Source organism: Macrotis lagotis, chromosome 4, assembly GCF_037893015.1.
Source record: "Macrotis lagotis isolate mMagLag1 chromosome 4, bilby.v1.9.chrom.fasta, whole genome shotgun sequence".
Lineage (NCBI taxonomy): Eukaryota > Metazoa > Chordata > Mammalia > Peramelemorphia > Peramelidae > Macrotis > Macrotis lagotis.
The window spans coordinates 14761472-14777892 of NC_133661.1; the positions used below are offsets into that span (position 1 = coordinate 14761472).

The 16421-nt window shown below is 44.6% G+C and overlaps 1 long non-coding RNA gene across 4 annotated transcripts in view; it reads left to right on the forward strand.

The window, feature by feature from the left end:
• Positions 1–16421, forward strand: part of LOC141522974 (uncharacterized) — a 118897-nt gene that overhangs the window by 66366 nt on the left and 36110 nt on the right. For 2 of the 4 annotated variants that reach the window (XR_012478276.1, XR_012478278.1), the window contains exons 2-4: positions 4637–4733; positions 4824–4905; positions 10485–10640. The exons of 1 other annotated variant lie outside the window; for it this stretch is intronic. This is a non-coding gene — a long non-coding RNA (uncharacterized LOC141522974). The remainder of the gene's footprint in view (positions 1–4636; positions 4734–4823; positions 4906–10484; positions 10641–16421) is intronic. One more of the 4 variants, XR_012478279.1, reaches the window with a different exon arrangement.

The following is a 16421-nucleotide window of genomic DNA, read 5'->3' on the forward strand; positions in this document are numbered from 1 at the left end:
GGTCCAGTGAAGTCACGAATTTTGCGTGAAGTCACTTAACTGATAGAGATGACACTGTAACTGAGGTTCTGTCGTCCTAATCCAGTTAGTTTTGTCGACATTTGGCATTTTTCACTTGTGTCTGACTGAACCCCATTTGTTGTTGTTGTTGTTGTTGTTTGTTTTTGGCAAAGATCCTGGAGTGCTTGGCCATTTTCTTCTCTGGCTCATTTTACAGTTGAGGAAGCTGAGGCAGAGTGGAGCAACGTGTCAAGGGCCACATGACTAGCAAGCGTCTGAGGCTGGATTTGAACTCGAGTCCTCCTGACTGCAGAAGCAGTGCGCTCTCTCTTGCCTGGGCCAGCTAGCTGAACCAACCTCTTCTATCTGCGTGAGTGGCAACTAGTTGTAGAAGACAGTGCACTGATAAGAATGGAGATGTCTAATGCATTGGAAAGCATCATGCTAGGTGGCCCAGGAAGCTTTCTTCCTGATGCCTTTGGGTTGATGCTCCCGGCTTCTCTAACCAAGCCTCCCTTGCCTGGCCAAAGACCTACTCCTAGTGATGGAGACAAAAAGGACAGCAAGTTGGGGAGGCTTCCTTTGTGGCAAGGAGCCTGCCTCAGAGAAGGGTCCCAAGAACTCACCAGCTCTGATCTTGAGCCAAGCTCCAGTTGTTGGGAAGACTTGGTCCTGGCTTTCCAAGGTAATAAGGAACAGACACTCCAGTATCTGCTGAAAGCTGGGGGTGCACCCCAGGGGGTGGGGGCTCTGGTGAGGAGACAGATGAGCCATGCATGGCACTCCAGGACAGGAGACATCACCTCATAGCTGGGGCTCCGGAGTGGCTGCGAGCTACTGCTCCGGAGCCCTGGGTCCCCAAGCTGGCGCTCCTGCAGCCAGGATGGCGTCCTCTCCGTAATCAGGACCATGCCAGCCTTTTCAGCCTGCACACCTCACCCTCATTAAACTGAAGTAGAAAGGCAATCCAAATCCCCATTGGAAAGCAGCGGGGTGGTGCCCTCTGGCCTCGGCTCTGGTTTCTCCATCCGTGGAATTGGGCTTGACTCATACGTCACCATTCTGCCAGAAAGTGTTTTGTGGAGATCGGGTGTGAAGAATTTTAATTTTGAAGGTTTCTTTTGAAAATTGCCTTCTTGATGATTTATGGGGGAACATGGCAGTCCTCTTAAAAGCAGTCAAAAGTTTCAGTGAAATCATAGAAAGCTCAAGATGGATAGTCCTTTGAGGTTGTTTCTTCAGTCGTCTCATTTTACAGATGAGGTAACCGAGACCTGATGTGGGAGATGGAAAATTGTAGAAAAGCATTGTAGATGTATGGATGGCCTGGCAGACTTGGCATTAGAGGAAAAAGAGGTGCAGGTCTTGCCTCCAATGCTAGCTCGATGACTCCAGGCCAGTCCCAACACATCTCTGGGTATCCAACGAGGAAACTGCCCTGGAGACCACTTGCTCCAGATGCAGGAGAATTCAACTAGCCAATGGGTTGGTTTTTTTCAGTTGGGAATACTACTACTTATAGTGTCTCCAATGTAGTGTAAGCCACATAAAGATGTGTAATGGTCTGTGTAACTCAACATCACATCATTTATTGCTATGGGGGGTCCTTGACCCTAGCCCCCTGAGACATTCTGCACCCTGGATACCTATCCCTTGCTCATTCCAGGAAGGGAAACGGGCTGTTTTGCCATCACCTTGTCCCATCTGACTTTGGTCTCATTATTTTCATGAGGTGGGTACTCCCAAGTACTGTCATGCCATTTTGCAGATGAGTCCACCGAGGCTGTAATAGCTTCAGTGGCTTGTACATAGTCACACAATTAGACACAGTTTGGACCCAGGTATGTTTGACAAAAGCCCACCTCCTCTTACAAAAAGGAAATTTGTAGAAGTGTTTGCTTACTTTGGATAATGCCAAGGAAGCATTGGCATGAAAGGACGCACCACTTCTCACCTCTTGTTTTACTCTAATTGTGAGCCTCGACCTGTAGCCTGCCTCCAACGTGATTGGCCTGTACAGCTAAAATATCCCCAAGATTAGGTTTCAAAATAAAGCAGCAATCCAGAAACCTTCTCCAGGAGCACTGGAAGAGCCACATAGTCTTCCATGTTTCTAGGTGTTGAATCATTACTCCTTCAGTTATTTTCCAGCCATTTTATTCATTAACTTGGTGTTTGATTCCTCACTTCCAACTTTACCTTCTCCACAGAGTTGAACATGAGAATCTGTCCCTCTCCTTCTCTCTGAACTTTGGATTTAGGAGTATGTGTCTGGAAAGGCGAATGACATCTTGGTCTGCATAGTTCCCCTGGCCTTTATCAGACCAGGCTCTGTCTGATATTTACAGTGCTCCAAGTCCCCCCTCTATCTAGGATGTACCCCTGGTCTCTCTGCTGCTGGCATTCTTCTTGGGAAATGAGGTCACCTCTATTTCCCCTCCATCCCCACATACACACACCTTTGCATTTCTGACTTAGTATGGATAGAGCCACTCTTGAAGCCTATCCTGTGACTTGGGGCAGGCAGGATATCATGCCAGTGGGGTGGCACTTGGGTGGGACTGAGTAATGTGAAGGAAAACAACTTTGACTGATGGCAGGACTTGGATCGACTCATTGACCAGTCATGGCTTCTGAAGACTAGTGAGAGAGGCAGAGAGGTGTGACATGCTTGGGTGCACAATAAGACTGAACATGCATGAGTGATGTCCTGGATTTTTTTTCTTTTTGGCTTGGCTATTTGTTTAAAGGGAGGCTTGTTTGGAGGGTAGGGGTGAGCTGATGTATAGAATAAGAATGCTCAAAAAAGGATGGGGGGGAGAACATCAGTTCCATATATAAAAATATAAAGAAGAAAATAAAAAGTAAGTTCAGAAGGAAACACAAGTTTATGATTTGTTGTCGTTTTTAAAATATAAATGGTATGCCGCCAGAATTCATTGTTTCTTATGGAGTCTTCTTTTTTCTTCTGTATTGAAATGTTTTTATGTGTTGATGATTGTTGAGTTCATAACAAAGTTAAAAAAAGAAAGTGTGAGAGATTCATGAAGAGTTATTTTCTTGGAGTTTTATCTTATCCTGAAAGGAAAAAGGATGACTTGTAGCCAGTAGCTTAGTGGTCATGGATGAGGTCAGATAGGAAGGAGGTTTTGCTGTAATGGGCAAGCTTTCTGTGACAGACAAAGGAGGGCAGGATGTTTTTGGTGAAAAAAAAGGACTTGAGAAAAGTCAGGTTGAAGGAAAGATCAAGGAACATAAAAGTTAAAGGGAGAATCTAGTTGAACAAGATTCATAAAACAAGAGGGAGCTAGAATGGATGAATGGTCATTAGTAGTTCCTGAGTGCCCACTGGGTGCTGGGCCCTGGTCATCCTGACCCTTTCCCCTCTCAGAGTAGCTAGGCTAATGCCAAGGGATGCTCAGGATGGGGACAGAGGAGTTCATTGATCTAGTCAACTAGTCAGTCAATAAGCCTTTGTGAAAGCCTTATTAAATGCCTTGTAAACATTATGCTCAATCTAGGGATACAAAAAAGGCAAAAACATGATTTCTGTTTTCAGGGATCTCCTATTCAAATGGAGGAGACAACATGCAAATTCCTACATGATCTAGAAGTGTGAAAGGAGACTGGAAAGGGCCCTAGTAGAAGAGATTTGATTCACAACTTGAAGGAAGCCAGGGAAGGCAGCAGGCAAAGGGAAGAGGCTCGGAAGGCAACTAACCCAAGAGTGTGGTCAGTCACCATTGGACAGACCGCCAGCAAGGGAACCAGAGTGAAGATGATGGGAGATGTAGGATGGGGCTTGATAGTCGATCTTGGAGTGAATAGGCAGCTTTCCTGGGTAGGGTCGATGCGGCCAGACAAATCTTTGTCAGCTGAGTGTTGGGTAGATCTGATTGGGAGAGACTTGAGACTGTTGGGCTACTCCAGGCAGGAGGTCCTGTGGGTCCGACCTTGGAGATATACCTGAATACAGAAGGCAAGACTATATAAGACATGAGGAAGGCAGAAATGATGTGGATGTTGCCCCCATTTTAATCTGGTCCAGCTTGGTCCAGTCCAACTCAGTAAATGTTTATTAATCACTTGTTTATGCAAAACTCTGGGACAGAAGGACAAAATGTCCTTGGCTCTCAACGGCGGACACTCCTTCAGACTCTGAGGTCTGAGGCTTCTCCTTACAGAGCCCTCATCCTCCTCATTCTGTTTCTTCTCCCCAGTGAAATTTATCTATGCACATGTGTTGTGTACATGTGTCTAATTGGGCATACTTTGTTTTATTGGGCTGGCTGTATTATCCTTCACAGATCTTGTGTCCTGTTTTTTTTTTTTTAGCAAACTGAAGGTTTGTGGCAAATCTACATCAAGCAAGTCTATCTGCCCCATTTTTCCCAAAGCCTATGCTCACATCATGTCTCTGTCACACTAGGGTTATTCTCACAGTATTTCAGATTTTTTCATTAGGATTCTATCGTTCATGCTGATCTTTGATGTGTGAGCTTTGATGCAGCTATTGTCATTGTTTGGGACATCACAAACTGTACCTTCATAAATCTGTGAACTTAATGATTGATGTTGCGTGTGTTCTGCCTGCTTCAGCAACCTGTTGTCCCCTCGTCTCTCTCTCTCTTGCCAGTCCTTCCTATTCCTGAGACACAACCGGATTGAAGAATACTACACAAACAGTGATGCAGTGGCCTCTGACTCCAATTTTGGACGAAGTTCTACTGGGGGTAAAATGCTATCAAATAGCATTGAGTGCTGCAGGTGTCTTTTGTGAAAAGAAAAGTTGATGCAGCAAACCTCATTGTTCTTATTTTTAGAAATTGCCGGCCCATGCTTCAACAGCCCCACTGGTCAGTAGCCATCAACAATGATTGCAACTCACAGAAGGCTTAGAAGATGGTTAGTGATTTTTTTTAACAATAAACTTTTTAAATTAAGGTATGAAAATATTTAAATTTAGCAAAATTTAGGTAAAATATTGAAATTTAAATTAAGGTAAGGCTTTTGTGTTTTGTTTTTTTAAAGATTTTTGCAAGGCGATGGGGTTAAGTGGCTTGCCCAAGGCCACACAGCTAGGTAATTATTTAGTGTCTGAGGCCGAATTTGAACTCAGGTACCCCTGACTCCAGGGCCGGTGCTCTATTCACTGCATCACCTAGGCACCCCAAGGTAAAAGTTTTTCTAGACACAGTACAACTGCACCATTAGTAGATGACAGTGAGCGAAACTATAACTTTTATGCACTGGGAAGTCCGTAACTGTGGGACTCACTATTGGGCATTTGCTTTCATGTGAGCTGACCTCAGTGTGTCTATGAAGTATGCCTGTGTTATACTGCAAGTCAACATGGAGCAGGTGGTTGGGAACCTGCCTTAGAGCATGGAAGACCAGAATTCAGATCTTCCCTCCAACACCTGTTATCTGTGTGGTGGTAGTCAAGTGACTCAACCTGTTGGGATCCTAACAACAGTTGTTCTACTTTGGGAAAAGACATTTCCTTCCTGGGAAGACCAGAGAAAGCAAAGACATCTTCAAATATTTCGTATTGATAATTTGAAACCATTATTCATCCCTCATAAGTTCCTTGATCTTTGTATTTCCAGCTCTCCAAAAGAGTGAGAACACCTCTTCTTTAGCCCCAGAGAGGCCTGGTGTCACCCAGGTAGTACATGTCTGAGAGAGGAGTCAAACCCAGGTTTCTCTGAGCCCCAAGTCCAACCCTGCGCCCCCTGCCTTTCATATGACATAAAAAATAAATCAGAAAATGCATTGGAACAAGGAAGGTTCCTGCTCCTGTTTTCCCACAGGCGGCTGTGTTTATAAGACAGATTGTTTTCTTGTGATGGTTGGTCCTTGGCTGCCTTTCCATCCCTTGTCTGCACGCTCAGGGGCTCTGACTCTTCAGGAGCGCCCACTCCACCCTCCACACACATTTCATGGAAATCAAAACCATCTGGCAGCCAGCCAGGCAGTCAGCCGGCAGCTACCCCCCCTCCGGCTTTGATGGTCATCCAGGGAGATGGCCAAGCAGCTGCATTAAAGGAGCCCTGGCTCCAGACCCAAAGCCGTGACCAGAGCAGAGCACCACCTTTATGAAGCTTCCTGCTTTGAAGAGGGCTTTTGTTTTGATTCTTTTCCAGGAGTTCCACAAAGGCTCTAGCTCTCTGATGCTCCTCAACATGGTGGAATCCATTAATTCATGGAATGACCTGTCAACTTAGTGGGGACAGGACTTCTCAAGTCCTGGGCTCAGCTTTGCTAAGCAGCTTTGGAGTTCCCAAGCTGACCTAGGCTGAGAGGCGCAGGATAGGGTCTCCAGGGTGGCTCCCAACTGACATTTTCAAAGTTCTGATAATTCAAAGGGACTCCTGTGGCCTTATCAGGACCCTCTGAGGCTTCCCAAACATTACATTTCCATAGAATACTCTGCTTCAGGGAGGTCAGTGATGTATTCTGTGGGGAGTTAGATCACACAGCAGGAAATAAAAAGAGAATTCTTGCTCTGAAGAAGCCTTGCAGTTATCAAACTCTGCAATCTGCATTTGCAACCAGCAGAGACCTAGACCAGAAGAGTTTTAGGGCATTCCAGGATATCAGGGTTGAAAGGGACCTCAGAGTCTATTTAGTCCAAGGGACCTCACGGTCTACCTAATCCAAGGGACCTCAGGGGCTCCCTAATCCAAGAGACCTCAGGGGCTCCCTAATCCAAGGGACCACAGGGGCTCCCTAATCCAAGGGACCTCAGGGACTATCTCATCCAATCCATCTCTCTAAAGGCATCTCATCCCACTTTGGGACAGGCCTACTAATAGTGAATTTTTTCTGCCATCTGATTCTGCAAGGTCTTCTCATAGCTCCTAGATCAATAGGCTGTTCAGTAACTTTCCTGTGACCCACTTTCAGATTCTTGAAGACGATAATCATGCCCACCTGTCATCTCTTCTGCAGACTCAACACCTCTATTTCTTCTCACTCTTCCCTATTTGGCATGAACACAAGGCCATTCACCATTCCACTAGTTCTTTGGACACTGGAACTTGCCAATGTCTTTACCTGACCATGGGGTCCAGAACAAAATACAGTGTTTTAGTTGTCAGATTAGGGTCAGAAGATCTGGGTTTGAGTCTTTACTCTGCTACTGCCTGTGAGACACTGGATAAATCACTTGCCCTCTTTGAGTCCCAGCTTCCTCATGTATAAAATAACAGATTTGGGGTTGATTAAGCTTGTTCACCTTTTGATGTATCATGGACCCCTCTGGGTCCAGAGTCAGAAGACTCTGAACCCTTTCTTAGATTGTTGTTTTTAAATGCATAAAGTAAGATACAGATGATTACAAATCATATTTAAAAATATTTTATGACTCCCAGATTAAAAACCTGTGGGCTTTCATCAGCTTTGCAGTGCCTTGCTATAATGGAGTGAGGGGGTTGTAATCTAAAATCAACTAAAAACTGAAAAGGTGATCAAGTTCAAGTTCAGATATCCAGTAGGTGCCTCAGTCATCTGCTGGCAATTTAGCACAGTCCCCATCCCCTCTCATTTCCAGTTTATGTGCTTGATATGGTATCACCTCCCCTAATGTCATGGTCTTCATAAAGAAGGGAGGATAAACCATCTTCATCTGAAATCACTGATCTTGGATTTCCTGCTATCACTGGCTTCCCCTCCAACCCAACTTGACTTCTTCCACTGCCTCAGAGTTCCTCAGGGCCCCTCTTGGACTGTTCTTTCATCCCTTAAGGGCTAGACCCAAGCTGAGCTATTGCTCCACCCTCTTGGGATCTCTTTTCCCTCTCTGCTAAATCTTCATTGTATGCCTTAGCTCAGGTGCCTGAAGACCTGGGGAGGAGCTTTCAGGCTCCTGTCCTGGCTGTGCCACTATCTGTTTGATCTTGGGCAATTCATCTCCTTCCCCTAGATGACACTTTCCATATCTGCCCCGTGAGGAAGTTGCACTAGGCAATCCCTGAGGACCCTCCCCACTGGAACCTTCTATGAATCTGCATTTTTTTTTAGGTTTTTTTGCAAGGCAAACGGGGTTAAGTGGCTTGCCCAAGGCCACACAGCTAGGTAATTATTAAGTGTCTAAGACCAGATTTGAACCCAGGTACTCCTGACTCCAAGGCCCGTGCTTTATCCACTATGCCACCTAGCCACCCCGAATCTGTGCATTTTAACAGTGGTCTTCTGGAGACACTCCCCTTGCCTCCACTTTATAGTTCAGAGGAGTAACTTGAACGGTGGCAATCTCAGGCCAGATCATGGGGAGTCACTGGGGGTGATATTTGAAGAAGCTCTTGTGGTAGGCATCTCTTGAAATACATTGAGTACATGCCTTTTCATGAGACTGTTTTTGCCTTGAAACATCCAACAATATCACTGATTGAAGATTATTTTCTTGGATGTCTGAGGAAGTCTGGTGAGACCTATGAATCACTTTTCAGAACAATGTTTTGAATCAGCAAGGTTTCAGTTCAAATGAGTCCTCAGATTTTTATTTCTGGCTATGTGACTTTGGGCAAATAAAATGAATTTAATAGTAGCCTTTATTTCACAGGGTCATTTACTCATGCTTTTCTTACCCAACCTCGATCTCTGAATGGGTATTGCCTTAGACTATAACCTGGGAAAGACTTCACTTTAAAAAACATCTCCCACTGTGTCCAGGGCCATCTCCAGTTATCCTGAGCCCTCTTGGGCCACTAGACTCAGAAGGCTCCCGAGGAGAACATGAGGCACAGCACCCCCTCCCATAAAGCCAAGTCACTTGCTTGTTATGGCATCACCCCCCTGACATCATGGTCATCTTCTCAACAACAAATGACAACAGATCAAATGTCCAGATCAGTTCAGATCATCATTTGAATATTTGCTTCTTGCAAGCTGTACAGTGCCACATAAATGTGAGCATTGCCTCAATGCTAACTTTTGCTGTGGTCCAGTTGTTTCAGTTGTGTCTTTGTGGCCCCATTTGGGTTTCCTTGGCAAAGAGTCTCCAGTGTTTTGCCATTTCCTTCTCTGGTTTATTTTACAGATGAGAAAACTGAAGTAAACAGGCTTAAGTGACTTGCCTACGTCACACAGCTGGCATGTGTCTGAGGCCAAGTTGAGTCCTCCTGACTCAAGGTCTGGCATTCTATCTACTGTTCCACCTTGCTACTCATGTTAACTATAGGATTACAAAGAAAACAGATCCATTAATAAGTGGTTATTGGAACTTTGGACTAGTCTAGCCATTTTGGAGAAAAAAATGCTTCATAACAATATCCCAAAGCTTTAAATTATACCTCTCCTTTGGTCCAGGGTGCCTTCCAGTTAGCATGAGTGTTCTCTGTGTAGCTGCAGATAGTGTTGTTAACCACTAACTAACCTGATCTTCCTTAGAAAAGGACCAGATTCTGAGACATCCCCTCCAACTCTGGGGGCTTTGCTCTCCCTCTTAGTCTAATGAGAATACCCTGGAAATCCAGCCTCTTTCAGTGGTTCTCAGTCAGTAGGTGACTTCCTATGCCCAGCTTTGTTTTTATGTAGTTGACTGTATTCATTTCACGAATATCTAGGGGTTGTGATTAGTTTGGATTTCTTGGTTCAGAATTAGACACCTACCTCATCCCTGACCTATTCTATTTATCGGTTCCTCTTCTTTGACTGTGGCATGATAGAGCTAACCTTGCTAGAAACAAACAGATATGCAGGTACTACATACAATGACATATTCTTTAGTATATAGTCAAATAAATTCTTTGACCATAGGCTGGACGCTATAGCTGTGGAGGACCCTGACTGATGGGTCATGAAATCCAGGCTCTGGGCTTTCTACTAAGGAGAGCATTAGCAGGGAATGAACCTTACCTGAATGAGTCTCTGGTACCTCATCAGTGAAATGGGATTTACAGGTTTATTGGAGAAAAAGAAGTTTCAATAACTGGGAAGAACCCAGACTCTGGAGTTAGAAGGTAGTTCTGAGTCCTGGCTTTGCCATTTATTTCATGGGAAACCTTGAGCGAGCCCCTGCCTCTTTTTGCTCCTGCCTCAGTTTCCTCACCTATCAAAGGAGGATTATCTTCCTAAGTCCCAAAATGGTACACAAATGCAAGCTGTCTGTTGTCACTTGGCATTGAGGGCCCAGTGGCTTCCAGGGCTTTGTCCTTAGCAGGATCCTTTCAGTGTCCTAGATTCCAACTGGCATCCTGGACTGTCAGTAGTAGTGTCTTTGTTTTCTTTTTATCAAGCTTCAAAGCATTTTGGCATATGAAATTTTTTTTATATTATTATCCCTAAAGATAAATTTTAGAAAACAAAATGCCCATTTTACCTTTAACTTCAGAAGAAGGGAAAATTTGTTTTTTGTTCTTAAAGTCTCTTTTTCTTTTCTTGGGAAGTTTGAAGTTTGAGAATGTTTTCAGAATAATTGCTATGTCTGCTATTGTTCAACAGACATTGAGATCACCTTGCTTTTTGTTTACCCTCCTCAGAATCCCCACCAAGCCCTCCAGTCTTCTTAAGTTTGTGCGTCCCAGCCACCTTCCACTGCTGAGAGAGACCCAGGAGACAGGAGTGGTGAGAAGGAATGTGTTCAGAATGACCTGGGATTTGGACATGGGTTGGGAATGAAAGCCAATCATGGGCAGGTGAGGAATAAGTGGTTGTTGAGGAAGTGGAGGGAACAAGGGGAGACAATTATTTTTAGGAGTTACTGTTAAAAGAGAAGAAAGAGGGCAAAAGACTGAGAATGATATTTGGGAACAGGCCTTTTTATTTTCAAAAATTGGGGCCATCTGAACATATTGATGGCTAAATGGGAAGAAGGCAGGAGAAAGGGAGAGACTGAAAATGGAATAACTGGAAGGAGTGGCCAAGGAGTCAGATTTATGAAGGAGAAAGGAGAGAGTGCAGCCCGTGTAGCACTAGTGGAAGATGACAGCTTTGTCATGGAAGGAGCCTTCGGCATTGAAATGAGAAGAGAACTCCCCTTCCTCCAGCCTGTTGAACTGATAGGCTTGACTTCATTTGATTCTTACTCTGACCCAGTGAGGCAGGTGCGCTCTATGAAATCTCTGCTCTACCTAGGAAGAAGTGGGGGGAGAGCTGACATTATCTGTCGGGGGTCCACGGCTAACTGTTCTGGAGTCCAGGATGGGGGGCTTCTCGTTGCTGTTATTGCTCCCGAGGACTCTTGCTTTCTTGGCATCAGCCCCTTTCTTAGCACTCCTGTTAACAAAGAACGCTGTGTCTGACATGGGGGCTCCAATCTCAGCTCTGGCCTCTGGGGCCTTTAGCACGTCACTTTTATTCTCTGTAAAGTGAAGTGGTTGGATAAGAGCAGCTCAAAAGTTCCTTCCAGACCCACATCCAAAGTTCTATGAGACCTTGCCATCACAAACTGGCTTGTTTCTCTCATTTTATATCTTGTCGTCTTCACTAAAATGTATAGGGACTCCGAGTTCTACTTATTTCATGGTTCATGAGACACAGAAGATGTTTAATGAATATCTGGTAGTGAAAGAAGTTTCTATTTGCCTAAGGCTCCTGGCCTTCAGGAAGAGTCAGCTTGAATTTCCTCAAGATTTGGCATTGTGTGATAGCCATTTTTAAGTCGGATGTGTAGGGTTGTTTGTATTCTAAACTTTGGCACAAGTTGGAGGAAGTGAATAAGGAAATGTTAGAAATTGGCCTAAGGACTTAGTAAAATTTTAACGTTTCCTTTGACCTCAGCAACTTTACTGAAGTCTCATTTAAATGTCTTAGAAACTGGCCTCACACCCAGTATTGGCATCCTGATGGCAGTTCAGGATGTGTTAAATCTTGGATTTCATATGGTTTTATCCCCAATGCCTTTTTCAAACTTTAAAGAAAAAATGTGGATGGAAAAAAAGCACTTTTCTGTTACTTTCTATTTCCTTCTACTGATTTTCCAAGTTGGAAAAACACTGGATTGTATTACATCTACTACCTTTCTTCCTTCCTTCTTCTTTCCTCTTTCTTTCTCTCTCATTCTTTGGTTCTTTTTTTTTCTCTCTCTCTGTCTCTCTGTTTCTGTCTCTGTCTCTGTCTCTGTCTCTGTCTCTCTCTCTCTCTCTCTCTCTCTCTCTCTCTCTCTCTCTCTCTGTCTCTCTGTTTCTTCCACTCCTCTCTGTCTTTATCCCTGTCTCTCTCTCCCTGCTCCCTCTCTCTCTCCCTGCTCCCTTCCTTCCTTCCCTCCCTCCCTCCCTCCCTCCCTCCCTCCCTCCCTCCCTTCCTTCCTTCCTTCCTTCCTTCCTTCCTTCCTTCCTTCCTAGCCTTTTTTCATCACACAACTTAGACAGATATAGAACTTTGCTTGCTCTCATTCCCAGCTGTCTTGGACTGTGTGGGGATTCTCAAAAGCCTTGGATTTTGATGACTAATGGCATTGGGGTTCAACCCTTAGGTTGGGGGGGGCAGCATCCCAGAGCCAGTGCTGGGTTTGAGAGGCATTTTCCCAGCCATTTGTCCAGCTCTTGTCAGCACAGTTAGTGAGCAGGTAGCGGGAGAGGTTTCCCTGGATGCTAAGACAGTGGACCAAGCTCTGAGAACACCACTTTTCAGAAAGCTCGTCCACCCTTTAGGAGAGGGAGAAAGCTGACCAGGTGTGGGGGCCAGAGCTCCCAGCAGTGGAGGGTCATGGGGAAGAAGGCAGATAGGAAGGTGATCTGGAGCCGGTCGCCCTCCTTCAGTTAGGCTTTGGTGGGGGGACAGGGTGACTCTCAGAGCAACAGCGAGCCTCTGGAATGGAGAGGTTTCTGGGATGTGGAGGGAGGAAGTCTGGAGAGGGGTTTGGAGAGGAAGAAGGATGGTCAGAACCAAGAATTGTCACGGCCTTCCAGTAGACTGGAGCAGGGACCCAGGCACCCTACCCAGCCGGGCAGATGCATCCAAAGCTGGGAAAGTCTCCTCCAGAAACCTGATGGTTCTGCAGCCTCCCTTCATCTCATGTCCCTGAGTCTCTGAACAATGGAAACCTTTTTAGACAAGAGGCGGTCAGCCCAAGGCCTTACCTTTTCAGGGCACAGTCCTCACTCCTTAAATCTCCTGGCCTGACGGTATCCTCATAAGCTGTGGGATGCAGGGGTAGATTTGGCACCTTCTCACCAGACTGGATGGCTCCCCTCAGAACCAAAGTCCTTACCATGGAGCAGATGTGAGGCAGCTGATCATGAATCTTTTTTTTTTTTTGCAAGGCAAATGGAGTTAAGTGGCTTGCCTAAGGCCACACAGCTAGGTAATTATTCAGTGTCTGAGACTGGATTTGAACCCAGGTACTCCTGACTCCAGGGCCGGTGCTTTATACACTGTGCCCCCAAGCCACCCATGAATCTTCTTTAATGCAATTTCTACTGATGAAGTTACAGATTCAGACCAAAACAAAACAAAGACGATTGATTCTTCCTTATTTTTCTTGCATCAAGTTTTCATTCCATTTTCTTTATGTCTGATAGGTTCCATTTCCATCAGTATTAAAGCCCTTATTAATAAATATTATGTTATTTATATTACAATATCAATTATTATTTAATGATGAAAATAATCATCTATATTTCCTCAGATTCCCATCCTTTGTCATCTCAAAAAAAAGCTATAAGTATTTTTGTGCATCCTTAGAGTTGATTTTGCTTAGGATACATCTTCCCCTTAATCTCTTCCCCTCCTCCCATTTACCCTCTCTCCTTCCATTTTCCTATTATTTTCTTCTTGAGTGAAGTGAGTTTTTGTACCTCTATGTGTATATCTGCTTCCTTTTTTTGACCAGTGTCATCCACCCCTTCCCTCCCTTACTTGTTTAGATGTCTATTTGTGCTCCTGTTTTATGTAAGACAAATTTGCTTAAGTCTCCCTTCCATTCTCCAGTGTATTTCTCTTCCCCTTTCTTTCCATTATTTTCTCAAGATCATCAAGATATAATAGATTCACTTCCAGACCTTGTCTAATTGAACTTCCTCTATGAACCCTGATTATGTTAGGGTTCAGAGGAGACACATGGATCAGCTCCTTCATATCTGAATTTGAGTAATTTATCTTTGTTTAGCCCTCTGTTATAATTTGTTTATTATATTTCTCTTAACTCCTATGTTTGAACTTTATAGGATTCAGAGATTTTCTGTAGCTCTGGCCTTTTCAGCAGGAAGAATTGAACATCTTCTGTTTCATTCAAGTTTCATTTTTTTTTTTCCACCATAGGGTTATACTCAGTTTTTCTAGGGTGGTTACTCTTGACTGTAAGCCCATTTTTGGAATATTGCATTCCAAATTCTCTGATATTTTATAGTACTGGCTACTGAATTGTCTATGATTTTTCCTGTGATTTATTGGTACTTTAGCTCTTTCTTTTTGACTGATTGCAATATTTTTGCTTTGACTTGGAGGCTCAGGAATTTGGTAATATAATCTTAGGATTTTTCATTGTGCAGTTTCTTTCAGGTGAATTTTTCTTATTTTCACTTTTCCTTCTGCTTCAAAGAGATCTGGGCAGTTTCATTTTTATCATTTTTGAAATGGGATATTTAAGTTCTTCTTTTGGTCTTCTAATCTAATAATTCTCATTTTTTTCTTATTCATATATTTTTTATGATTATTTTTGTTCAGAGATACTTTATATTTTTCAGTCTATGGGCATTGTTTGAATTTAAATTTTCAAGTAGTTTGTTGCTTTTGTACATCTTGTGGTGAGTTATTAATTCCCTTTCCAGTTCTTTATTCTTTATAAAACAAATAAAATTCTTTTTTTAAAACTCTTGTTTCCATGAAGTTGAGTTGGTACTCAGAAGTGTTATTGTCACAGAAGCTTTGTTGTGGACATTTCACAACCATTCTCTTTTTCTGCCTTTGTGTCTTGAATGTCCCCACCATCAGAGCCAATCACTGGGACTGCTTTTTAGTTTGCCCACCTTTCAGTTTAGTTTTTGACTTTGGGTTTGATGCCAGGGCTGGGCTCCCTGGCAGCTCTGTAGGGGAGATCTAGGCTGGTCTTAGAGGGGGGGCACCAGGTCTTGCATTATTCCAAGGTCTCAGAGACAGTGGGGGACATGCAAACTTCCATTGCTCTCAAAGGGGGTCTGACCTTGTGGCTGAGCAAGAGAAGATGCTTCAAGACTCTGCCCTGTCAGCAAGCTGGAAAGCCCTATTGGTTCAGAGTATCAGAACTGGTGGCACTGCCTTGGTCTAGGTTTCCCGCTTTGGTTATTCTGGCTGGATGCCAGATTGGAGAATTTGCTCCAAGTCTGGGGTCTGAGCCCTTCTTCTAGGGCTTCTGGCAGCTTCTTTACTTCATCTTTTCTCAGTATACTCCCCAGAGCCTCCTTACCTGCAAACGGCCTGGTGGCCCGGTTTCCTTCTCACTCAATATTGGATGCCAGGAGGGACCTGTCCCTGTGGTAGTGCCCAGGTATGAGTCTTAGGGTGGGGGTGGATCTGAGACCCCCTTTTGGGGCGTGCACAGCCTTTCCCTGGCTGGGTACTGGAGTGACCCTATTTATTAATTCACATGACTGATGGTCTGCTTTGAGTTTTTCTAATCACATGCTCTTTCCTGTTTCAGTTTACTTTTAAAAACCATGTCTCTGTTTCCTACCATCAATCATTAATTTAGCCTTGAATTGTTAATACCTCCGTCTGGGGCCTCCTGTCAGCGACATGATTGTACCCTGGGCCCATGTCTCATGTCATTAGCTGGAATTTTTGCACTGGAGGCCGGCAGTGGTTCTGAGGAGGAGCCGGGCTCTCTGGGCTCCCGGCCGGCCGGAGGAAGATCATTATCCTGAGAAACAACAAGAGCCCCGACCTCACTCACAGAGGCGCATGGCCTGGGTCTGGCGTCAGGGCTCCGAGCAGTTACCCATTGATTTCTATCGGGGCGGTGGCAGAGGAGAATTTTAATCAAAGCATCTTGGTCTCCCCGGGCCCTTGCTGTTCATAATGGAGCCCTCCCATTCAAGCCTTCCCTAGTCTGCCTTTTTATGGCTGGGATGGGCTTTGATTGACTTCATGCGGGCTGGGATGCTCTGGCTTCAATTATACTATTTAACTTGGAGTAGACATTGCTACAAGTCCCACTGATAGAGTGGCCATCTGGTGAGGATTAATAGATGGGGAGGTGGCCCAGGCGCAGGAACGGGGGGCTCTGAGCCTGGCTGGCGCTCCCTGGGCTGAAGAGAGATGCATTTTCTCTCTCTCTCTCTCCCTCCTCTCTTCTCTGTCTCTCTCTGTGTCTGTCTGTCTGTCTCTCCCTCCCTCCTTCTCTCTCTCCTCTGTCTCTCTCTCTGACCCTGTCTCTGTCTCTTTCATCTTTGTCTCTCTGACTCTCTTTCACTTTGTGTTTCTGTCTGCCTATCTGTCTCTCTGCCATCCTATTTCCTAAAATGATGTCAAAACAGTACTAAAGATCTTTAATAGCCTTG